The sequence below is a fragment of the Capra hircus genome, chromosome 9 (assembly GCF_001704415.2).
Source record: "Capra hircus breed San Clemente chromosome 9, ASM170441v1, whole genome shotgun sequence".
NCBI lineage: Eukaryota > Metazoa > Chordata > Mammalia > Artiodactyla > Bovidae > Capra > Capra hircus.
The window spans coordinates 87,673,163-87,692,248 of NC_030816.1; positions in this window are offsets into that span (position 1 = coordinate 87,673,163).

Genomic DNA, 19,086 nt, shown 5'->3' on the forward strand with positions numbered 1-19,086 from the left:
GTGAACCAGTTTTATTTGTGCGTGAATTCCTTGAGATTTGAAAAATTAAATAGGTCAGGTTCACTTTACTACCTGAAGAGAATGTCACCACTGTTTTCTCATTTCTGCCAAGAACTCTGAGTTCAGTATGTTTTGAAAGTGTAGGAAAATGTCTAGCAAAGCATTGTCTGGAGAGAGGGAAAACCCGAATTACTTTCAATGAACCGAGAGGATTTGAAATGAAGAATACAGTGAAGCAGATAATTACCTTGAAATAGATTTTAAATATGCAATTGCTTATATGAGTGCTTGAATTCCAGAAATGCCTAACATTAATTCTTAAAAGAGCAGGAGAAACAAAATCTAGATAAAACTTAGGTTAAAAAATAATTTTCTTGGCTAGAAATGAAGGGTGTGAATTCACAAGTTAAAAGTCACATCCACTATGTACATCATTTTGAACAGAGTGGTCTAGGTTTGAGCCCCAGAACCCAGCCCTGCAGTACAAATGCCTTCCCTACCCTTCGGCTCTGCAATAGGGAAGAACAAATCTGCTTCCACGTGAGATTTCTCTTCTACTTTACCCTTTGTATTCTATTGCTTTCGCTTTGCTTTAAGACTATTAAGGACTTCCCTGGGGGTCTGGTGGTTAAGGATCTGGGCCCCCAAACCAGGAGGCACAAGTTTGGTCCCTGGTTGGGGAACTAAGACCCCACATGACTGTGCAATGGCCAGAAACAAACAAATAAAACAGACATTAAAAAAAAATGTCTTGTATAGCCTGAAATATACAGGAGAGCCAATTCTCAGGATCTGACCTTTAAGGCTAATACCTCATTCATACAGAGATAAAAAGTTGCAGAGCTGAGGACAGCATTTGTCTTGTTAAAGGTTTACAGGAACATGTGACCTGACCTGCAAGAACAAAGGATTCCTACACCAAGAAGTTTACAACAAACTGCCAGGCTCTGACCTCACGATGTCTTTAAAAAACTGCTTGCTGAGGGAAGGCCCCCACAGTCCACTAACTGGGACTCCAAGCTTTCACTGCCGCCAGCCAGGTTCAGTCCCTGGTTGGGGAACTAGGATCCAGCAAGCCTCATGGCACAGACAAAAAGAAAAAAAATAGAAAACTATTTTGCTGAAATTCTTTGAAGAGTTCAGGATGTGGGGGAGGCATCAGCCCCCAGTTCTCCTTGCGCAGCCCTGCAATAAACCTGTCTCTGCTCCAAAGTCCATTTTGTTGCTGGCTGACCGCGCTGCGGGTCGGGCATGTGAGCTTGCATTCAGTAACAGCTCCGCCTGCAGAGGGTGACTGCAGCCACGAAGTTAAAAGACGCTCACTCCTTGGAAGGAAAGCTAAGACCAACCTGGACAGCATACTAAAAAAGCAGAGACATTACTTTGTCAACAAAGGTCTGTCTAGTCAAGGCTATGGTTTTTCCAGTAGTCATGTATGGATATGAGAGTTGGACTATAAAGAAAGCTGAGCGCTGAAGAATTGATGCTTTTGAACTATGGTGTTGGAGAAGACTCTTGAGAGTCCCTTGGACTGCAAGGAGATCCAACCAGTCCATCCTAAAGGAAATCAGTCCTGGGTGTTCATTGGAAGGACTAATGTTGAAGCTGAACTCCAAAACTTTGGCCACCTGATGCAAAGAACTGACTTATTTGAAAAGACCCTGATGCTGGGAAAGATTGAAGGCAGGAGAAGGGAATGAGAGGATGAGATGGTTAGATGGCATCACCGACTCAACGGACATGGGTTTGAGCAAGCTCCAGGAGTTGGTGATGGACAGGGAGGCCTGGCGTGCTGCCATCCATGGGGTTGCAAAGAGTCAGACACAACTGAATGACTGAACTGAACTGAACTACCTGTGCTGGGGCTGGGGCTTCATTCCTGGGGTCAAGCGTAGCCCCTTTGCTCACTTCTTCAGTCAGTCCTCAAGTAACCACGCAGGGGTCCCCCTCTTTGCTTCCCACAGCTGCTGTCACAGAGTACCACAGACTCTGATACTGTGTACGTGGCTAAGATGACAGAAACGCATCCCTCACTGATCTGCAGTCCAGAAGCAAAGCAAGGTGTATCTTCCCACGGAGTTCTCACCGTGGGCACGTCTGTGTGCAAAGCTCCTTTTCATGAGGACACAGACATATTGGAGCAGGGCCAACCCTAGTGACCTCATCCAAACTTAGTAACCTGCGAAGACCGTCATTCCAAACACGGCCCCATCTTGGAGGACAGGGGAGGAAGGGGGTTAGGAATTCAGTGTCTTTTGTGGGGACACTGTCCAGCCCACAAGAGTCACAACACGTCATGCATCTGAAGACGCTGAGACACAGGTGTAATGTGACTTACAGCTCAACCCCGTTCACTGGGGACACTGGCCCCCGACAGACATCGCATGGTAACAGAAAGACATCAGTTCAGTTCAGTTCAGTTCAGTCGCTCAGTTGTGTCCGACTCTTTGTGACTCCATGAATCACAGCACACCAGGCCTCTCTGTTCATCACCATCTCTCAGAGTTCACTCAGACTCACGTCCATCAAGTCCGTGATGCCATCCAGCCATCTCATCCTCTGTCGTCCCCTTCTCCTCCTGCCCCCAATCCCTCCCAGCATCACAGTCTTTTCCAATAAGTCAACTCTTCCCATGAGGTGGCCAAAGTACTGGAGTTTCAGCTTTAGCATCATTCCCTCCAAAGAAATCCCAGGGTTGATCTCCTTCAGAATGGACTGGTTGGATCTCCTTGCAGTCCAAGGGACTCTCAAGAGTCTTCTCCAACATCACAGTTCAAAAGCATCAATTCTTTGGCGCTCAGCCTTCTTCACAGTCCAACTCTCACATCCACACATGACCACAGGAAAAACCATAGCCTTGACTAGACAGACCTTAGTTGGCAAAGTAATGTCTCTGCTTTTGAATATGCTATCTAGGTTGGTCATAACTTTTCCTCCAAGGAGTAAGCATCTTTTAATTTCATGGCTGTAGTCATCATCGCATCTATGATAATGTGCACATAGTAGGAGCTTCATGCTCACCCTGCGAGAGTGGAGGGCAGCTTCCTAGATGAGGTGAACTTCTGATTCTGAAGGATGGACTCTACTCTAAGGAGGCAGGAAGGAAGGACGGCTGCTCTAGGCTGAGGACTCTCCCCTGTGGAGTCTAAGTAGAGATGCCGGCCTCTATTTAAGGCCATGAGCAGGTGCTTGTGACAGAGGGAGTGAAGCCGGATGAACGGGGACCAGTGAGAAGGACACAGTTACCCACGTTAATGAGAACAGTGTCCAGCATCCTGGGCAGATGCTAGATGGCAGCCCTTCAAGTGGACGTGAGGCTGTCAGAAGACCGTGGCCTGAACACCCTGGAGAGGAGAACGGGGAGGTGATGAATGCCCCAAGCACTACAGCCTGACTCAGCATGGCTCACATCAGAAAACGCAGAGAGGGCCGAGCTGGGGGTCTCCAGGAGCGTGCGTCAGGTCAGGTCACAGTCTCGCGACCTCCTCCCGGTGCCCCTGTCTGTCCACACCGCTCTCTCCACGTCCTTGCTCGTCATCACAGACAGTAGCCAGCATGGACAGTTATCTAGGCAACCGGCCCCCTTGGTGACCGGCAGGCCCCAGAGGACCGCTCCCAACCACAGAGGAGCATCCTTCCCTTCACCTGATTGGGCCGCCATAGGTCTCATTCCCATCCCTGGACAGGAAGAGTCACCTGTACCCAGCTGCAGCCTGAGTTCCTGATCAAATACCAGGGAGCGATGGAGTCAAAACCCCCATCTCATCTGTTAGAAGAGCCAGGGGGGCTTATAACAATTTCTGATGCCCAAGTCTCATCAACCTCTCATTTTAATTAGTCCAGGTGGAAGCTCAGGCATATTTTTTTTTTTAATTTCCCTCAGATGAGTCTAGTGTGTGGATAAAATTGACATCCCTTGACTTGGTGCAATCTGGGACCCACTCTTAGGTGTAGAAGGAAAGTCAGGTCTGCCACGTTACAAGGGCTGCGGTAGAGGAGAGGTGGGTACTGTGAAAAAAATAATTATATAAAACAATAGTAAAACAGATTCTTTCAGTAAAGCGGACGTGGGTAATGAGGCTGGGTAGACAGCCCACACTACAGCTGCTGAAACCATGCGAAGTTTGTTACTTTTCCTTGTTGTCTATTGTTTGTAACATGGATAACTTGGGTATGTTCACCAGTTAAGGGGAAAGACACAGGAAAAGAGCAATTAAAGAGAGAGCCTGACTGACCGGGCAATGCTATGGAGGAGTCAGCGATGGGTACCCCCAGAGGCTTGGAATGCACACAGGTTAAATGCCCATAGGAGCACCGTGAACACACTGAGTCCCTTACAAATACAAGTAGACTCCGACATCCAGCAAGAGCCGCTGCTTAGCACTTGGAAGTAGAGCGCTTCTAAGAGGCCATGAGTCTTACCGCTTTTTCTATGAGGACACCCATAAAATCAATAGTTATTTCCTCTCCTCTTTTACTCTGTTTTCAGCTCAGAACAATTTTGCATCCTTCATGCTTAGTCCCTCAGTTGTGTTTGACTCTTTGGGACCCATGGACTGTAGGTAGCCCACCAGGCTCCACTGTCCATGGGACTCTCCAAGCAAGAATACTGGGGTGGGTTGCCATTTCCTACTCCAGGGGATCTTCCTGACCCAGGGATGGAGCCTGCATCTCCCTTGTCCCTGCTTTGCAGGTGAATTCTTTACCACTGAGCCACAGAAGAACTATACAAAAGACAACTTCACGGCCCAGATAACCACAATGGTGTGACACTCACCCAGAGCCAGACACCCTGGAATGTGAAGTCAGGGGGGCTTTAGGAAGCATCACTACAAAGCAAGTGGAGGTGATGGAATTCTAGCTGAGCTATTTCAAATCCTAAAAGATGATGCTGTGAAAGTGCTGCACTCAATATGCCAGTATATTTGGAAAACTCAGCAGTGGCCACAGGACTGGAAAAGGTCAGTTTTCATTCCAATCCCAAAGAAAAGCAAAGCCAAAGAGAGTTCAAACTACCATACAATTGCACTCATCTCACACGCTAGTAAAGTAACGCTCAAAATTCTCCAAGCCAGCAATACGTGAACCGTGAACTTCCTGATGTTCAAGCTGGATTTAGATAAGGCAGAGGAATCAGAGATCAAATTGCCAACACCGGTTGGATCATAGAAAAAGCAAGAGAGTTCCAGAAAAAATATCTACTTCTGTTTTATTGACTATGCCAAAGCCTTTGACTGTGTGGATCACAACAAACTGTGGGAAATTCTTCAAGAGATGAGAATACCAGACCCTCTTACCTGCCTCCTGAGAAATCTGTATGCAGGTCAAGAACCAAGAGTTAGAATGGGACATAGAACAACAGATTGGTTCAAAATTGGGAAAAGAATATATCAAGACTGCATTGTCATCCTGCTTATTTAACTTATATGCAGAGTACATCATGCGAAATGCAGGGCTGGATGAAGCACAAACTGGAATCAAGATTGCTGGGGAAATATCAATAACCTCAGATATACAGATGACACCACCCTTATGGCAGAAAGTAAAGAAGACCTAAAGAGCCTCTTGAAGAAAGTGAAGAGAAGAGTGAAAAAAAAAAAAAAAACTGGCTTAAAACTCAGCATTTAAAAAATTAAGATCATGGCATCTGGTCCCATCACTTCATGCAAATAGATGGGGAAATAGTGGAAACAGTGACTTTATTTTTTTAGGCTCCAAAATCACTGCAGATAGTGACTACAGCCATGAAATCAAAAGACACTTTCCCCTTGGGAAAAAGGCTACGACCAACCTAGACAGCATATTAAAAAGCAGAGACATTACTTTGTCAAGAAAGGTCCATCTAGTCAAGGCTATGATTTTTCCAGTAGTCATGTATGGATGTGAGAGTTGAACTAGAAAGAAAGCTAAGTGCCAAAGAACTGATGCTTTTGAACTGTGGTCTTGGAGATGACTCTTGAGAGTCCCTTGGACTGCAAGGAGATCCAACCAGCCAATCCTACAGGAAATCAGTCCTGAATATTCTTTGGAAGGACTGATTCTGAAGCTGAAACTCCAATACTCTGGCCACCTGATGAGAAGAACTGACTCACTGGAAAAGACCCTGATGCTGGGGAAGATTGAAGGTGGGAGGAGATGGGACGGCAGAGGATATGGTTGGATGGCATCACCGACTTGATGGACATGAGTTTGAGCAAGCCCTGGGAGTTGGTGATGGACAGGGAAGCCTGGCGTACTATAGTCCACGAGGTCTCAAAGAGTCGGACATGACTGAGCGACTGAACTGAACTGAGCCACGGGCGAAACCCCTTTGCGTCCTAGGTGTAGGAGAACCCTTCAGACCGCCCTGCCTCCTACTATTCCAGACAATGAAGGTAGAAAAAAAATCTACAACACGCACTGACGGTGGAATTTAACAGCTTATCTGGGAATTAAAATTTTGTTAAATGCCGCAAGAATAAAATATGGGACATCCATGGACCAAATTAGTTCTTGGTGTAATGAATTTTGAAAGAATAGATCCAAGGGATTTTGCTTATGTTTGAACATAAAACATAATATCCATTTAAATATGACATCTGGAAGGCTAAGCTGATAGTCAAAGCTAGGGAAACTCAGATGATAACAAGTTATAATTTTAGATCAAGTCTCCACAATAACAATCAATTGAGACTGAAAATCATATTTTATTCTTGCAAAAATATTCCTGTTTACAGTTTACTTTTATATTTTTGAATTGATGTAGATAAAATTAGAATAAGAGGCCAAATTCAAGTTAAGATGGTCATCGTTCTGAATAGAGCGCTCTATTCAGGGTTCTAAAGAGAATGAAATATTGTAAAGAAGTTTAAATGAGTTCACTAACTGCAAGTCCAAATTAACTAAGTTTATAAAAGTAGTTGGGCTTCACAGGAGGCACTAGTGGTAAAGAACTCGCCTGCCAATGCAGGAGATAGAAGAGACACAGAAGAGACACAGGTCTGATCCCTGGGTTGGGAAGATCCCAAGGAGGAAGGCATGGCAGCCCACTCCAGTATTCTTGCCTGGAGAATCCCAGGGACAAAGGAGCCTGGTGGGCTATGGTCTCTGGGGTCTCAAAGACCGAAGCAACTTAGCAGGCATGCATGCACAGAAGTAGTTTGCAGAAAGAGACAACAACGTTTGATTAAATTTAGAGCTATTTCTGAAACGTTGGTCAATGTTTTTCACGCATATTATGCAAGAGATTATACATATATATGCATATATGTGTCCATGAATGTATTTCAAATAATGAATAAGTATATCTGACCTAGTAGTGAATTATCATTCGTGATAAAACATTATTAAGTGCGCAATAATCTTCTCAGATTCCATGCAACTTTAAACATCATCTAGAAATACGCTGGTGCTAAGACACTTCTGTTCTGTCTCCTTTAATGCCTTTTCCTTGAACATTTCCCCAGTTTGTTCTCCTGTCTCATTTTTCTGTTCTTATTCTGTTTCCCACATCGCAGAGGCAGGAGGGGGACTCTGCAGGATTCAGGTCAAGGCTTCACTGTGTCTGTATTTGCACAAGTCCCAGCAGATGCTCAGAGAAGTAAGTGAGCTATTTTTGGAAACGGCTGCCTGTACCACCTCCTTCTCAGCAATTGGCAAAGCGCTGATGGAATAGTCTGAAAGCATAGACAATCTCAGACTTAGTCCTAATTATTCCCTAGATTTTCTGTGGAATCTTGGACAAATCCCTTCATCTAATTAATTGCTTTTTTGTTCTTGATCTTTAAATTGAAGGCCTTGATGTAGAATCCACAGATGTGTAGAATGGAATAGACGTGTACGGTCAACTAGTCTGAGCAAACAATATTTCTATTTTGTGTGCATGTATGTAATGTTGTGAATAGTTATCTTTTCACTCTTATGAAAGAATTATCCAATAAATGGTGCTAATTTGTTGCTTATTATTGAAAAGAGGCAACATGGGAAAACACATTAAATAATTTACAGGAAAGGGGGCAGATTATTTATTTCTGTTAAAGAATGTCTTTAAAAATTAGGAGAAAAAAGATTGGCAGGATTAAGCAAACCTGCCAAAATATGAACACTGAGAGCCACTGAGAGTGCATAATCATGGACATTTTCCTGCTTTTTTATATTGTCAAGTATTTTCCAAAATTTCCAAAAGAAATATGACTTGTGTAATAGTGAAACTCTTGAGAGCACGTACTCTCAGAAAATAAAGTATGTATTCTGAGGTTTTATCTTTTTGCTGCAGAAAACTTCAGTATACTAATTTCCAGAGTAGGGGAATGTAAAAGTAGGTGAAATTGCGAAATTGTTAATTGCTTAATGTGCTTTCAAAGATTTTCAAGATGTTTTAGTTTTATGTTAAAGGTGAATTATTGTCAAGAGAATGAAAAGACAAGCCACAAATTAAGAGAAAATATTTCCAAAAATCACATCTGATAAAGGACTGTTATATGCAAAGAACTTTAAAAACTCAACAATAAGAAAATAAATAATCCAGATTAAACACGATGGACGTGAGTCTGAGTGAACTCCGGGAGTTGGTGATGGACAGGGAGGCCTGGCGTGCTGCGATTCACGGGGTCGCAATGAGTCAGACACGACTGAGCGACTGAACTGAACTGAACTGAACTGAAACATGGGCAAAGATCTGAACACACAGCTCATCAAAGAAGGTATACAGGTGGCGGGAAGCCTGCGGCCAGATGCTGCGCATCACGGGTCTCCAGGGGAAATGTGGATTCAAACAGTGGTGAGGTCCCAGCACACACCTGCGAGAAGGCCCCAGACCCAGGACACTGACAACACCGAACGCAGGCGGGAGAGTGAAGGGCAGAAACCCTCATTTCTCGCTGGCGGGAAGGAATGCAAAGCCGCGTGGCCACTGTGGAAGGGGCCGTGCAGCTTCTTACAAAGCTAAGCACACTCTTCCCAGTGATCTCAGTGTGCACACGAGTGTTTAGGAAAGCTTTGTTCACAGTTGCCGAAAAATTGGAAGCAACCAAGAAGTCCTTCAAGAGGTGATGGATACCTCCAGATAATGGATATTATTGATTGCTGGGAGAAATATCAATCACCTCAGATATGCAGATGATACCACCCTGATGGCAGAAAGTGAAGAGGAACTAAAGAGTCTTTTAATGAAGGTGAAAGAGGAGAGTGAGAAAGCTGGCTTAAAGCTCAACATCAAAAAACTAAGATCATGACATTCAGTCCCATCACTTCATGGCAAATAGATGGGGAAACAATGGAAACAGTGACAGATTTAATTTTCTTGGGCTCCAAATCACTACAGACAGTGACTGCAGCCATGAAATTAACATGCTGCTTCCTCCTTGGAAGAAAAGTTATGACCAGCCTAGACAGCATATTAAAAAGCAGAGACATTACTTTGCCGACAAAGGTCCATCTAGTCAAAGCTATGGTTTTTTTCCAATAGTCACTTATGGATGTGAGAGTTGGGACTATTAAGAAAGCTGAGCACTGAAGAATTGATGCTTTCAAACTGTGGTGTTGGAAAAGATTCTTGAGAGTCCCTTGGACTACAAGGAGATCAAACCAGTCAGCTCTAAAGGAAATCAATCCTGAATGTTCATTGGAAAGACTGATGTTGAAGCTGAAGCTGCAATATTCTGGCCACCTGGTGTGAAGAACTAACTCATTGGAAAAGACCCTGATGCTGGGAAAGATTGAAGACAGGAGGAGAAGGAGATGACAGAGGGCGAGATGGTTAGATGGCGTCACCGACTAATGAGTTTGAGCAAGCTCCAGGAGATAGTGAAGGACAGGGAAGTTCGGCATGCTGCAGTTCATGGGGTCTAAAAGAGTTGGGCACGACTGAGCAACTGAACAACAGCAACATTCAGCACTGAAAAGAAATGAGGTTTCAAACTATGGAAAGAGACAGAAGAATCTTAAATGCATTTTCCTAAGAGAAAGAAGCCAGTCTGAAAAGGCTACATACGGTGTGTGTGTGTGTGTGTGCGTGTGCGTGTTAGTCGCTCAGTCATGTCCGACTCCTTGCGACCCCATGGACTGTAACCCAGCAGGTTTCTCTGTCCATGGAATTCTCCGGGCAAGAGTGCTGGAGTGGGTTACCATTCCCTTCTCCAACCCACTGTATGGTTCCAGCTAGAGGACATTTTGGAGAAGGCAAAGAGATCAGCGGTTGCCAGGGGTTAGGGAATGAATGAATAGAATGAGCAGGCAGAACACGGAGGATTTGGGGGACATGAGTGAAACTGTTCTGTGTGATACTATAACGGTGGATACAACTCATTATGCCCATGAAAGGAACACCACCAAGAGTGAAGCCCTCACGTAAACTGTGGACTCTGGGTGATGAGGTCTCAACACAGGTCCATCGATTACACTGCTAATGATATATCCCTCTGGTGGGGGATGTTGGTGATGTGGGAGGGTGTGCATGCATTGGGGCAGGGGCCACTTGGGAAACCTCTGGACCGTCTGCTCAATTTTGCTGTGAACCTAGAATTGCTCTAGGAAATAAACTCCACTGAAAAACTGAACACCTAAATTCATGCGCTGTGCTAAGTCACTCAGTTGTGTCCCACTGTTTGCGACCCCATGGACTCCTCTGTCCTTGGAATTCTCCAGGCAACAATACTGAAGTGGGTGGCCATGCCGTTTTCCAGGGGATCTTCCTGTTCCAGGGGTCGAACCCAGGTCTCCCACGTTGCAGGCAGATTCTTTATCATCTGAGCCACCAGGGAAGTCCCAAACATAGCTGTATTTATAAATACAGGTAAAACCTCCTTGCCCTAGGGATTTTAAATAATTGTGGGTGTTTTTGCACCTTAATTGATTAATTTTTATTTTCGGCTGCATCAGGCCTGGCTTGTGATTGCCCCGCAGCAGGTGGTTCTTCACTCCCCCCGACCAGGGGTTGAACCCACATCCCCACACTGGAAGACAAATTCTTAACCACTGGACCACCAGGCAAGTCCCTAAATCACTGGCTTTAATCAAGAACTTCCATGGAGACAGAGGCACCTGGAGAAGAGCCCTGAGGGCCTACAGACAGAGCACTGCTGGAGCCCTTGGGTCCCAAGCAGCCCCCTGCCCACCACTCCGCCACCAGCAGGGGGCCGAACAAACGCCTGAACAGGCAGAGGCGCCTTGCGCTGAGTCGCTTCCATGGAGGCCAGCTCTTTAGGACCCCATGCACTGCAGCCCGCCAGGCTCCTCTGACCATGGGGCTCTCAGGCAAGAATACTGGAGTGCGCTGCCATCCCCTTCTCCAGCTTTGGCAGGTGGGTTCTTCACCTCTAGCATCACCTGGGAAGCCCCAGAGTTGCATATTTTTTTAAAACAAGCTGAGAACTTCCAGATGTTTAAGCTGTATTTGGAGAAGGCAATGGCACCCCACTGCAGTACTCTTGCCTGGAAAATCCCATGCATGGAGGAGCCTGCTAGGCTGCAATCCATGGGGTCGCTAAGAGTTGGGCACAACTGAGCGACTTCACTTTCGCTTTTCACTTTCATGCATTGGAGAAGGAAATGGCAACCCACTCCAGTGTTCTTGCCTGGAGAATCCCAGAGACAGAGCAGCCTGCTGGGCTGCCCTCTATGGGGTCACACAGAGTCGGACACGACTGAAGCGACTTAGCAGTAGCAGAAAAGACAAAGGAACCAGAGCTCAAGTTGCCAACATTTGTTGGATCATAGAAAAAGAGAATTTCAGAAGAACATCTACTTCTGTTTCATTGACCACACTAAAGCCTTTGACTGTGTGGATCACAATAAACTGTGGAAAATTCTTCAAGAGATGGGAATATCAGACCACCTGACCTACCTCCTGAGAAACCTGTATTCACGTCAAGATTCAATAGTTAGAACCAGACATGGAACAGGCTGGTTCCAAATTAGGAAAGCAGTATGCCAAAGCTGTATTTTGTCACCCTTCTTATTTAACTTGTATGCAGAGTACATCATGCAAAATGCTGGACTGGTTGAAGCACAAGCTGGAATCAAGATTTCAGGGAGAAATATCAATAACCTCAGATACGCAGATGACACAGCCTTCACAGAAGAAAGTTAAGAAGAGCTAAAGAACCTTTTGATGAAAGGGTTTCCCTTGTGGCTCAGCTGGTAAAGAATTCACCTGCAATGCGAGAGACCTGGGTTCAATCCCTGGGTTGGGAAGATCCCCTGGAGAAGGGAAAGGCTACCCACTCCAGGATTCTGGCCTGGAGAATTCCATGGACTGTACAGTCCATGGGGTCACAAAGAGTTGGATACAACTGAGTGACTTTCACTCACATCAGTGATGACTGATGAAAGTGAAAGAGGAGAGTGAAAACCCTGGCTTAAAAGTCAACATTCCAAAAACTAAGATCATGGCATCTGGTCCCTTCATTTCATGCAAATAGAAGGGGAAACAATGGAAACGGTGGCTGACTTTATTTTTCTGGGCTCCAAAATCACTGTAGATGGTGACTGCAGCCATGGAATTAAAAGACGCCTACTCCCTGAAAGAAAAGCTGACCAACCTAGACAGCATATTCAAAAGCAGAGACATTACTTTGCCGACTAAGGTCCGTCTAGTCAAGGCTCTGGTTTTTCCAGTGGTCATGTATGGATGTGAGAGCTGGACTGTGAAGAAAGCTGAGTGCTGAAGAATTGATGCTTTTGAACTATGGTGTTGGAGAAGACTCTTGAAAGTCCCTTGGGTTGCAAGATCAAACCAGTCCATCCTATAGGAAATCAGTCCTGAATCTTCTTTGGAAGGACTGATGTTGAAGCTGAAGCTCCAATACTTTGGCCACCTGATGCAAAGAACTAACTCATTGGAAAAGACCCTGATGCTGGGAAAGACTGAGGGCAGGAGGAGAAGGGGAGCACAGAGGATGAGACGGTTGGATGGCATCACTGATGACATGAGTTTGAATAAGCTCTGGGAGTTGGTGATGGACAGGGAAGCCTGGCGTGCTGCAGTCCATGGGGTTACAAAGAATCAGACATGACCGAGCAACTGAACTGAACTGAATAAAAGATCCTCTTATTTTGTGATACTAACTTATGTTGTGTTCTACCCCTTGAAAAGAGTTCTATTTTTTCCAGAGTCCTAACTGATTATTCTCACAAACACAAATTCTCATAAAATCCAAGTAAAGTATCAGTGGAACCAAGATCTCGAATAGATGAACAGTCACTTCTTGCATCAGCTCAGGGCCTACGCCGGGTCTGCCCTGCGGGCTGAGAGGAGAAAGGGCTTTGGTTGTGCATAAATACAGGCTGATACTAATGCTTACTAAGCATTTATTTTCTTTAGTCCAAGCAGCACGTTAGTGCTCAACCTGTATTTCCCCACTTCATCCCCAAACAACGATACGATGGAAGGATTGTCACTGCTGCCATTTCACAGATGCAGAAACTCCGAAACGTGCAGCTGCTGGTTCTGGCCACATTGGGAAGCATGGCCACGCCTGCTGACTGCCTGCAGAGCCCAGTGCTGGATGAGACTCCCCAAGGCCCCTCGATCCCAACCAGACGGGCCAGATCCTTTCCTTGGAGGTCACCTTGGGCTCCTTTCACGGTGGTCTCCCTACAAGATGCCCTCCTTTGGAGGTCCAGCGATGGCTCCCTTTCCTCATCTCTTGGCTCAGGGTGCTAACACCTTGAAAGTGCCAGACCGGAGTGACTGTCCCAGCCTTGTCAGTCCCCAGCCCCAGCACCTCTGTTCCCAGCTTATCCTGTTCTGCCCCAGCCTCGCTCCTGAAACCTCAGGCTCTCTTGCAACCAGAGTTCGAGCATCCACCCAATTCCATCCCATGATTTCTGGTGGGAAGTCTGCTGATAGCTCCTGGGAAAGATTTTCCTCCCTGATACAAAAGCCAGCGGGGAATAACATGAAATGCATCTCTTCTTTGGCCAATTTACCATGAGGGAAGAAGTCTAAATGTTAAGCCAAAACACTAGGGCAACAGAACCATGGACAGAATTTGGATACCGAGGACATTGTAAAGCCGTTGGATCAGATCCAAACTGCCTGCCTCTGGGCTTCCTGACATTTGAAATAATCTATTCATTGGTGCTTATTAACTTATTGTGGAATAACTTCAGGTTCACTTAAAAATTGTAAAGGATGTGCAGAGAGCTCCTAAGGGTTAGGAGCTCACCCAGATTCCCCCAGTGTTAGCATGCTTTGTGACGATGGTGCATCCATGAAAGCCGTGAAATGGACTCTGTCCCTCACTGGCATCTAAGCCGCCAGCTCTGACTGGGCCTCACCAGGCTCTCCACCACCGTCCTTGTCTTGTTCCAGGGCCCCATCCGGAATTGCACATTGTTTGATACTTTTTGTTTCATGCTTTCTCTGGCCTCAGACTAAAACATGTCTTTGCTGCCCAGCTCATGGAGGCGGTCTCCGTGTTCCCTCTGGCAGCTTATTGGTCAGGCTTTCTGCCAAGTGCAAGCCCGTCTCTACCTGATTTTCTTGATCGTGTGAAGTGGGACTTGAGACAGCGCTCGCCCCTGGCGTGAATGCTAAGTCACTTCAGTCGGGTCCACCTCCTTGTGACCCCGTGGACTGTAGCTCTCCAGGCTCCTCTGTCCATGGGCTTTCCCAGGCAAGAATTCTAGAGGGCTGCCATACCCGGCCCGGGGGATCTACCCGACCCAGGGCTGGAGCTCGGGTCTCTTCCGTCTCCTGCGCTGGCTGGCAGACTCCTTACCGCTGAGCCGCCTCGGAAGCCCGTATATACATATGCATCTATTCTTTTTTGGATTCTTTTCCCATATAGCTTATTAGGGGCATTGAGTAGGCTTCCCTGTGCTTTGCAGCATCCCCTTGTTGGTCATCTAGTTCATGTATCGTATATGTAGTAATATGTGTGTGTTAATCCCAACCTCCTGTTTATCCCTCCCCCAACATTTCCCCTGTGGTAACCAGAAGTTTGTTTCCAAAATCCATGAGTCCATTTCTGTTCTTGTGAACAAGTTCATTTGTATCATTTTTCACAATTAGATTGTCTTCTGCCAGGCAGGAGTGAAGGCCAGTGGCAGAGAGTGAGACCACAGGGAAGAAGCGTGGGCCACACAGATACGCTGCAGGGAGTGACAAGGGAAAGTCTTTGAGTCGCTGACCCAAGCCAAGGCGCACTGTCTACAAAAGGCACAGGGTGGACCTTCACGGTGATATAAGTGACCTGATCTCCACAAGCAGCTAAGGATGTGGATTCACCTAAATGGACCACCTTGATGCCTGGGTCCCCAGCCACCTGCAGCTGAGACCTGCTATTCTCTTCTGTACAACGGAAAGGAATTGTAGAGTTTCTACAATTTTCTGCTTTCTACAAAAAGCAGGAAGGGCTTTTGAGAGGTTCTAATCGGCTCTAAGAACCATGAGAAGTTTGCATGCTGCCCCCTCCACCTTCAGAATGTTAGCACCTCTTTACAGGCTGATCCTCCAAAATTTCAGATGGAGCCGGTTATGCTCCAACCACCCATGTGGGGCAACCAGCTTGATCCCTCACGGTACCAGCACATATCCACACAACTCACAACCCACTCAGGCAGGCACACGCCGTATAATTTCAACTTTCTTACTGTTTAAAGTAGTACTAATAGCGTACATCTTGTACACCATTGAGAGGTGAATAGGTTCTTGATTACTTAAAACCTGTAGCCCAGTTGTCAAATCGTTTATTCCAAACAGAAATCAATGCTTTGTACTTGCTGAATGCTACCCAAGATGCCATGTGCCAAGTTACACAGAATTCAGATGAAAAGCCCATAAAACAAATGGGCCTGACATAAATGGGTAGCCAATGAGCAATAAAAGGTAGTTATTGAGTATCAGCTATGTGCCAGAAAATGCACAGAAGGGAAAAAAGAAAGACAGCTAACACACATATTTTAAGAGGCTTCATCCTATTGATAAGAAGACATTTAAATGGTGAGATAAAATGTATTTTTAAAAGCCCAAGTAAGATTTTTTTTAAATTAAAAACTCATAATTCCCTCCCACCCCACTGTCCTCCAACCAGAGCCCCCCGGCAGCCACTGCTTGCGCTCAGACAGAAAGCCTCCAAGGGGCCTTTGGTTTCCTGCCCTTTCTCCAGGCCCCCATCCCAGCAGCAAATCCTGCCGTTTCCACTTCAAATCTGCTCCAAGTCTGCTTTTCTCTACCCCCGTTTCTAGCACCTCTGAGCACTTCTCACCATCCCCAAGGTTCCTGGCTGGCTCCGCATCACCTCCAGCCCATATTCCTGGAAAACGCTCCTCCTGGGCTCTCTGCATAGGAGTTGTCTGCCCCGGGGCCTGTATCAATCTCCATTCTCCAGGGGAAAGCCCCAGGAGGATATGCAGGTTAAAATATATCTTTAAAGAAATTGGCTTATGGCATGTGGGGGCTGGCAAGCTTGAACTCTCTAGGACCGGCCAGCAGGCTAGACACAGGCGGGAGGAGACCATGCCCTCTAGAGGCAGAACTTGCTTGCAGGGAAACCTCAGTTTTGGCTCTTTGGCCTTCCTTCAACTGATTGGACGAGGCCCACCCACATTAGGGACGGTGATTACCGTTAATTCAAGTCAACTAACTGAAGACTCTTGAAAGTGCCTTGGACTTCAGAGAGATCTAACCAGTCCATCCTAAAGGAAATCAACCCAGACTATTCACTGCAACGACTGATGCTGAAGCTGCAGCTCCAATAATTTTGCCACCTGATGCAAAGAGCCAACTCCTTGGAAAATACCCTGATACTGGGAAAGATTAAGGGCAGGAGGAGAAGGGGATGACAGAGGATGAGATAGTTGGATGGCATCACCAACTCAATGGACTTTAATTCAAGAAAACTCCACATACAGGGTTATCGTTACCGTCTTTCTAAATTACATATATATGTGTTATTATACTGTATTGGTGTTTTTCTTTCTGGCTTACTTCACTCTGTATAATAGGCTCCAGTTTCATCCACCTCATTAGAACTGATTCAAATGTATTCTTTTTAATGGCTGAGTAATACTCCATTGTGTATATGTACCACAGCTTTCTTATCCATTCATCTGCTGATGGACATCTTGGACTCTGTGGGAGAGGGCGAGGGTGGGACGATTTGGGAGAATGGCATTGAAACATGTCTAATATCATATAAGAAATGAATCGCCAGTCGGGGTTCAATGCAGGATACAGGATGCTTGGGGCTGGAGCACTGGGACGACCCAGAGCGATGGTATAGGGAGGGAGGTGGGAGGGGGGTTCAGGATGGGGAATACATGTACACCCGTGGTGGATTCATGTTGATGTGTGGCAAAACCAATACGATATTGTAAAGTAATTAGCCTCCAATTAAAATAAATTAAAAAAAAGAAAACTCTGGGAGACAGTGGAGGACAGAGGAGCCTGGCATGCTGGGGTCCATGGGGTTGCAAAGAGTCAGACACGACTTAGTGACTGGACGACAACAACCAGCTGTAGAGGTTAACCCCACCTACCTCATACCTTCACACCAGCACCTCGATGGTATTTGAGTAAATCCCTGGGTGCTCTGTTTCAACTAGACTGACCCATAAGACTCACCATCCAAGCCCCTTATGCAGGAGGCAGACTGGTCCTGTCTCCTCTGCTCTCACCCCCCCAGTGACTGCCCGTCGTCCCCCAAGAGAAGCGCCGCCCCGACCCCAGCATCTCTCCCTGCCCCCTCCTTTCTGCTGTGGTGTCGCCCTCAATATGCCCATTCTTGAGACGGCACCATGAGCAGTACTGGTTGGACATCCGCTGCACCCTGAAGCCCCACAGCCTTCTGCCCCCAGGGCCTTTGCACATGCCCTCCTGCTGTCTAGAAGCCCCCCAGACACAGATATGATTCCCCCACTTCCTTAGGGCATCTCTCCAGCATGTTAGGAGGCAGAGCTCCCCTCACCAGCTATGAAACGGCATCCTCCTCACCACCCTGTACACCCTCTCCTTCCCCGGCTTTACTTTCACTCATAGCAGTAAGTGCCAGCTGACATCATCACCAATTTGCTGGTTGGTTTGTCTGCCCCCTCCGCAACGCAAAATCCAGGACTCCAGGGACCTGGCATGTGGCGTCCACAGCTGTGTCTCCACCACTGAGGACAACGCTCAGCAAGCAGTATGTCTTCAACAAATGTGAGCAAGGAATGAGTCAGCAATCATAACTCCAGTAACAGGCTAGTTACAAAGAGGTGAAATGGGGGTCCTTGTCTATGGTTGATGAGAGTTTAATTTGTTACAACCACACTACAGTTTCACAATCTGGATATTTTGACAAATCTAGAAGAAAATTAATGCATGTGTCATTTTACACAGAAACCTACTTACACAGAAATTTACTTTGAATAGTTTCAGAAATTACAGTCTCAAATAAAGTTTGTTCATTGAAGTTGCAAATGCCCATTTCATTGAAAAGAAAAATTTGAGAACAAGCTAAATAGTCAATAATCCACAAGGAAATAGTTATATTAATTAAGATATAGCCACACCATAGAATATGATGTAGCTATTCAAAAATAAAGCAGATTGTCATTTTCTTACTTAAAATGATGATTCTAATATAATGTCAAATAATGACAAGTTTCAAAACTATTATAAGTTGATCTAATTTAGTTAAACTATATGCTGCTGCTGCTGCTAAGTTGCTTCAGTCGTGTCCGACTCTGTGCGACCCTATAGACAGCAACCCACCAGGCTCCCCAGTCCCTGGGATTCTCCAGGCAAGAACACTGGAGTGGGTTGCCATTTCCTCCTCCAAGCTAAACTATATAGGCACCTATTAACTTATAGTTATAATTTATCATTAATTAGTAATACAAGTGCACAAATGTTGTTGTTGTTTACTCGCTAGGTCATGCCCCACACTTGGCAACCCCAGGGGCTGTAGCCCTCCAGGCTTCTCTGTCCGTGGGATTTCCCAGGCAAGAATACTGGAGTGGGCAGCCATTCCCTTGTCCAGGGGGATCTTCCTGACCCAGGGACCCAGCCTGGGTCTCCTGCATTGGCAGGTGGATTCTCCACCACGGAGCCACCAGGGAGGCCTGCGCACAACTTGCTATATGGATGGACGTCCGCATCAAATGCAAGACACACAGAAAGAG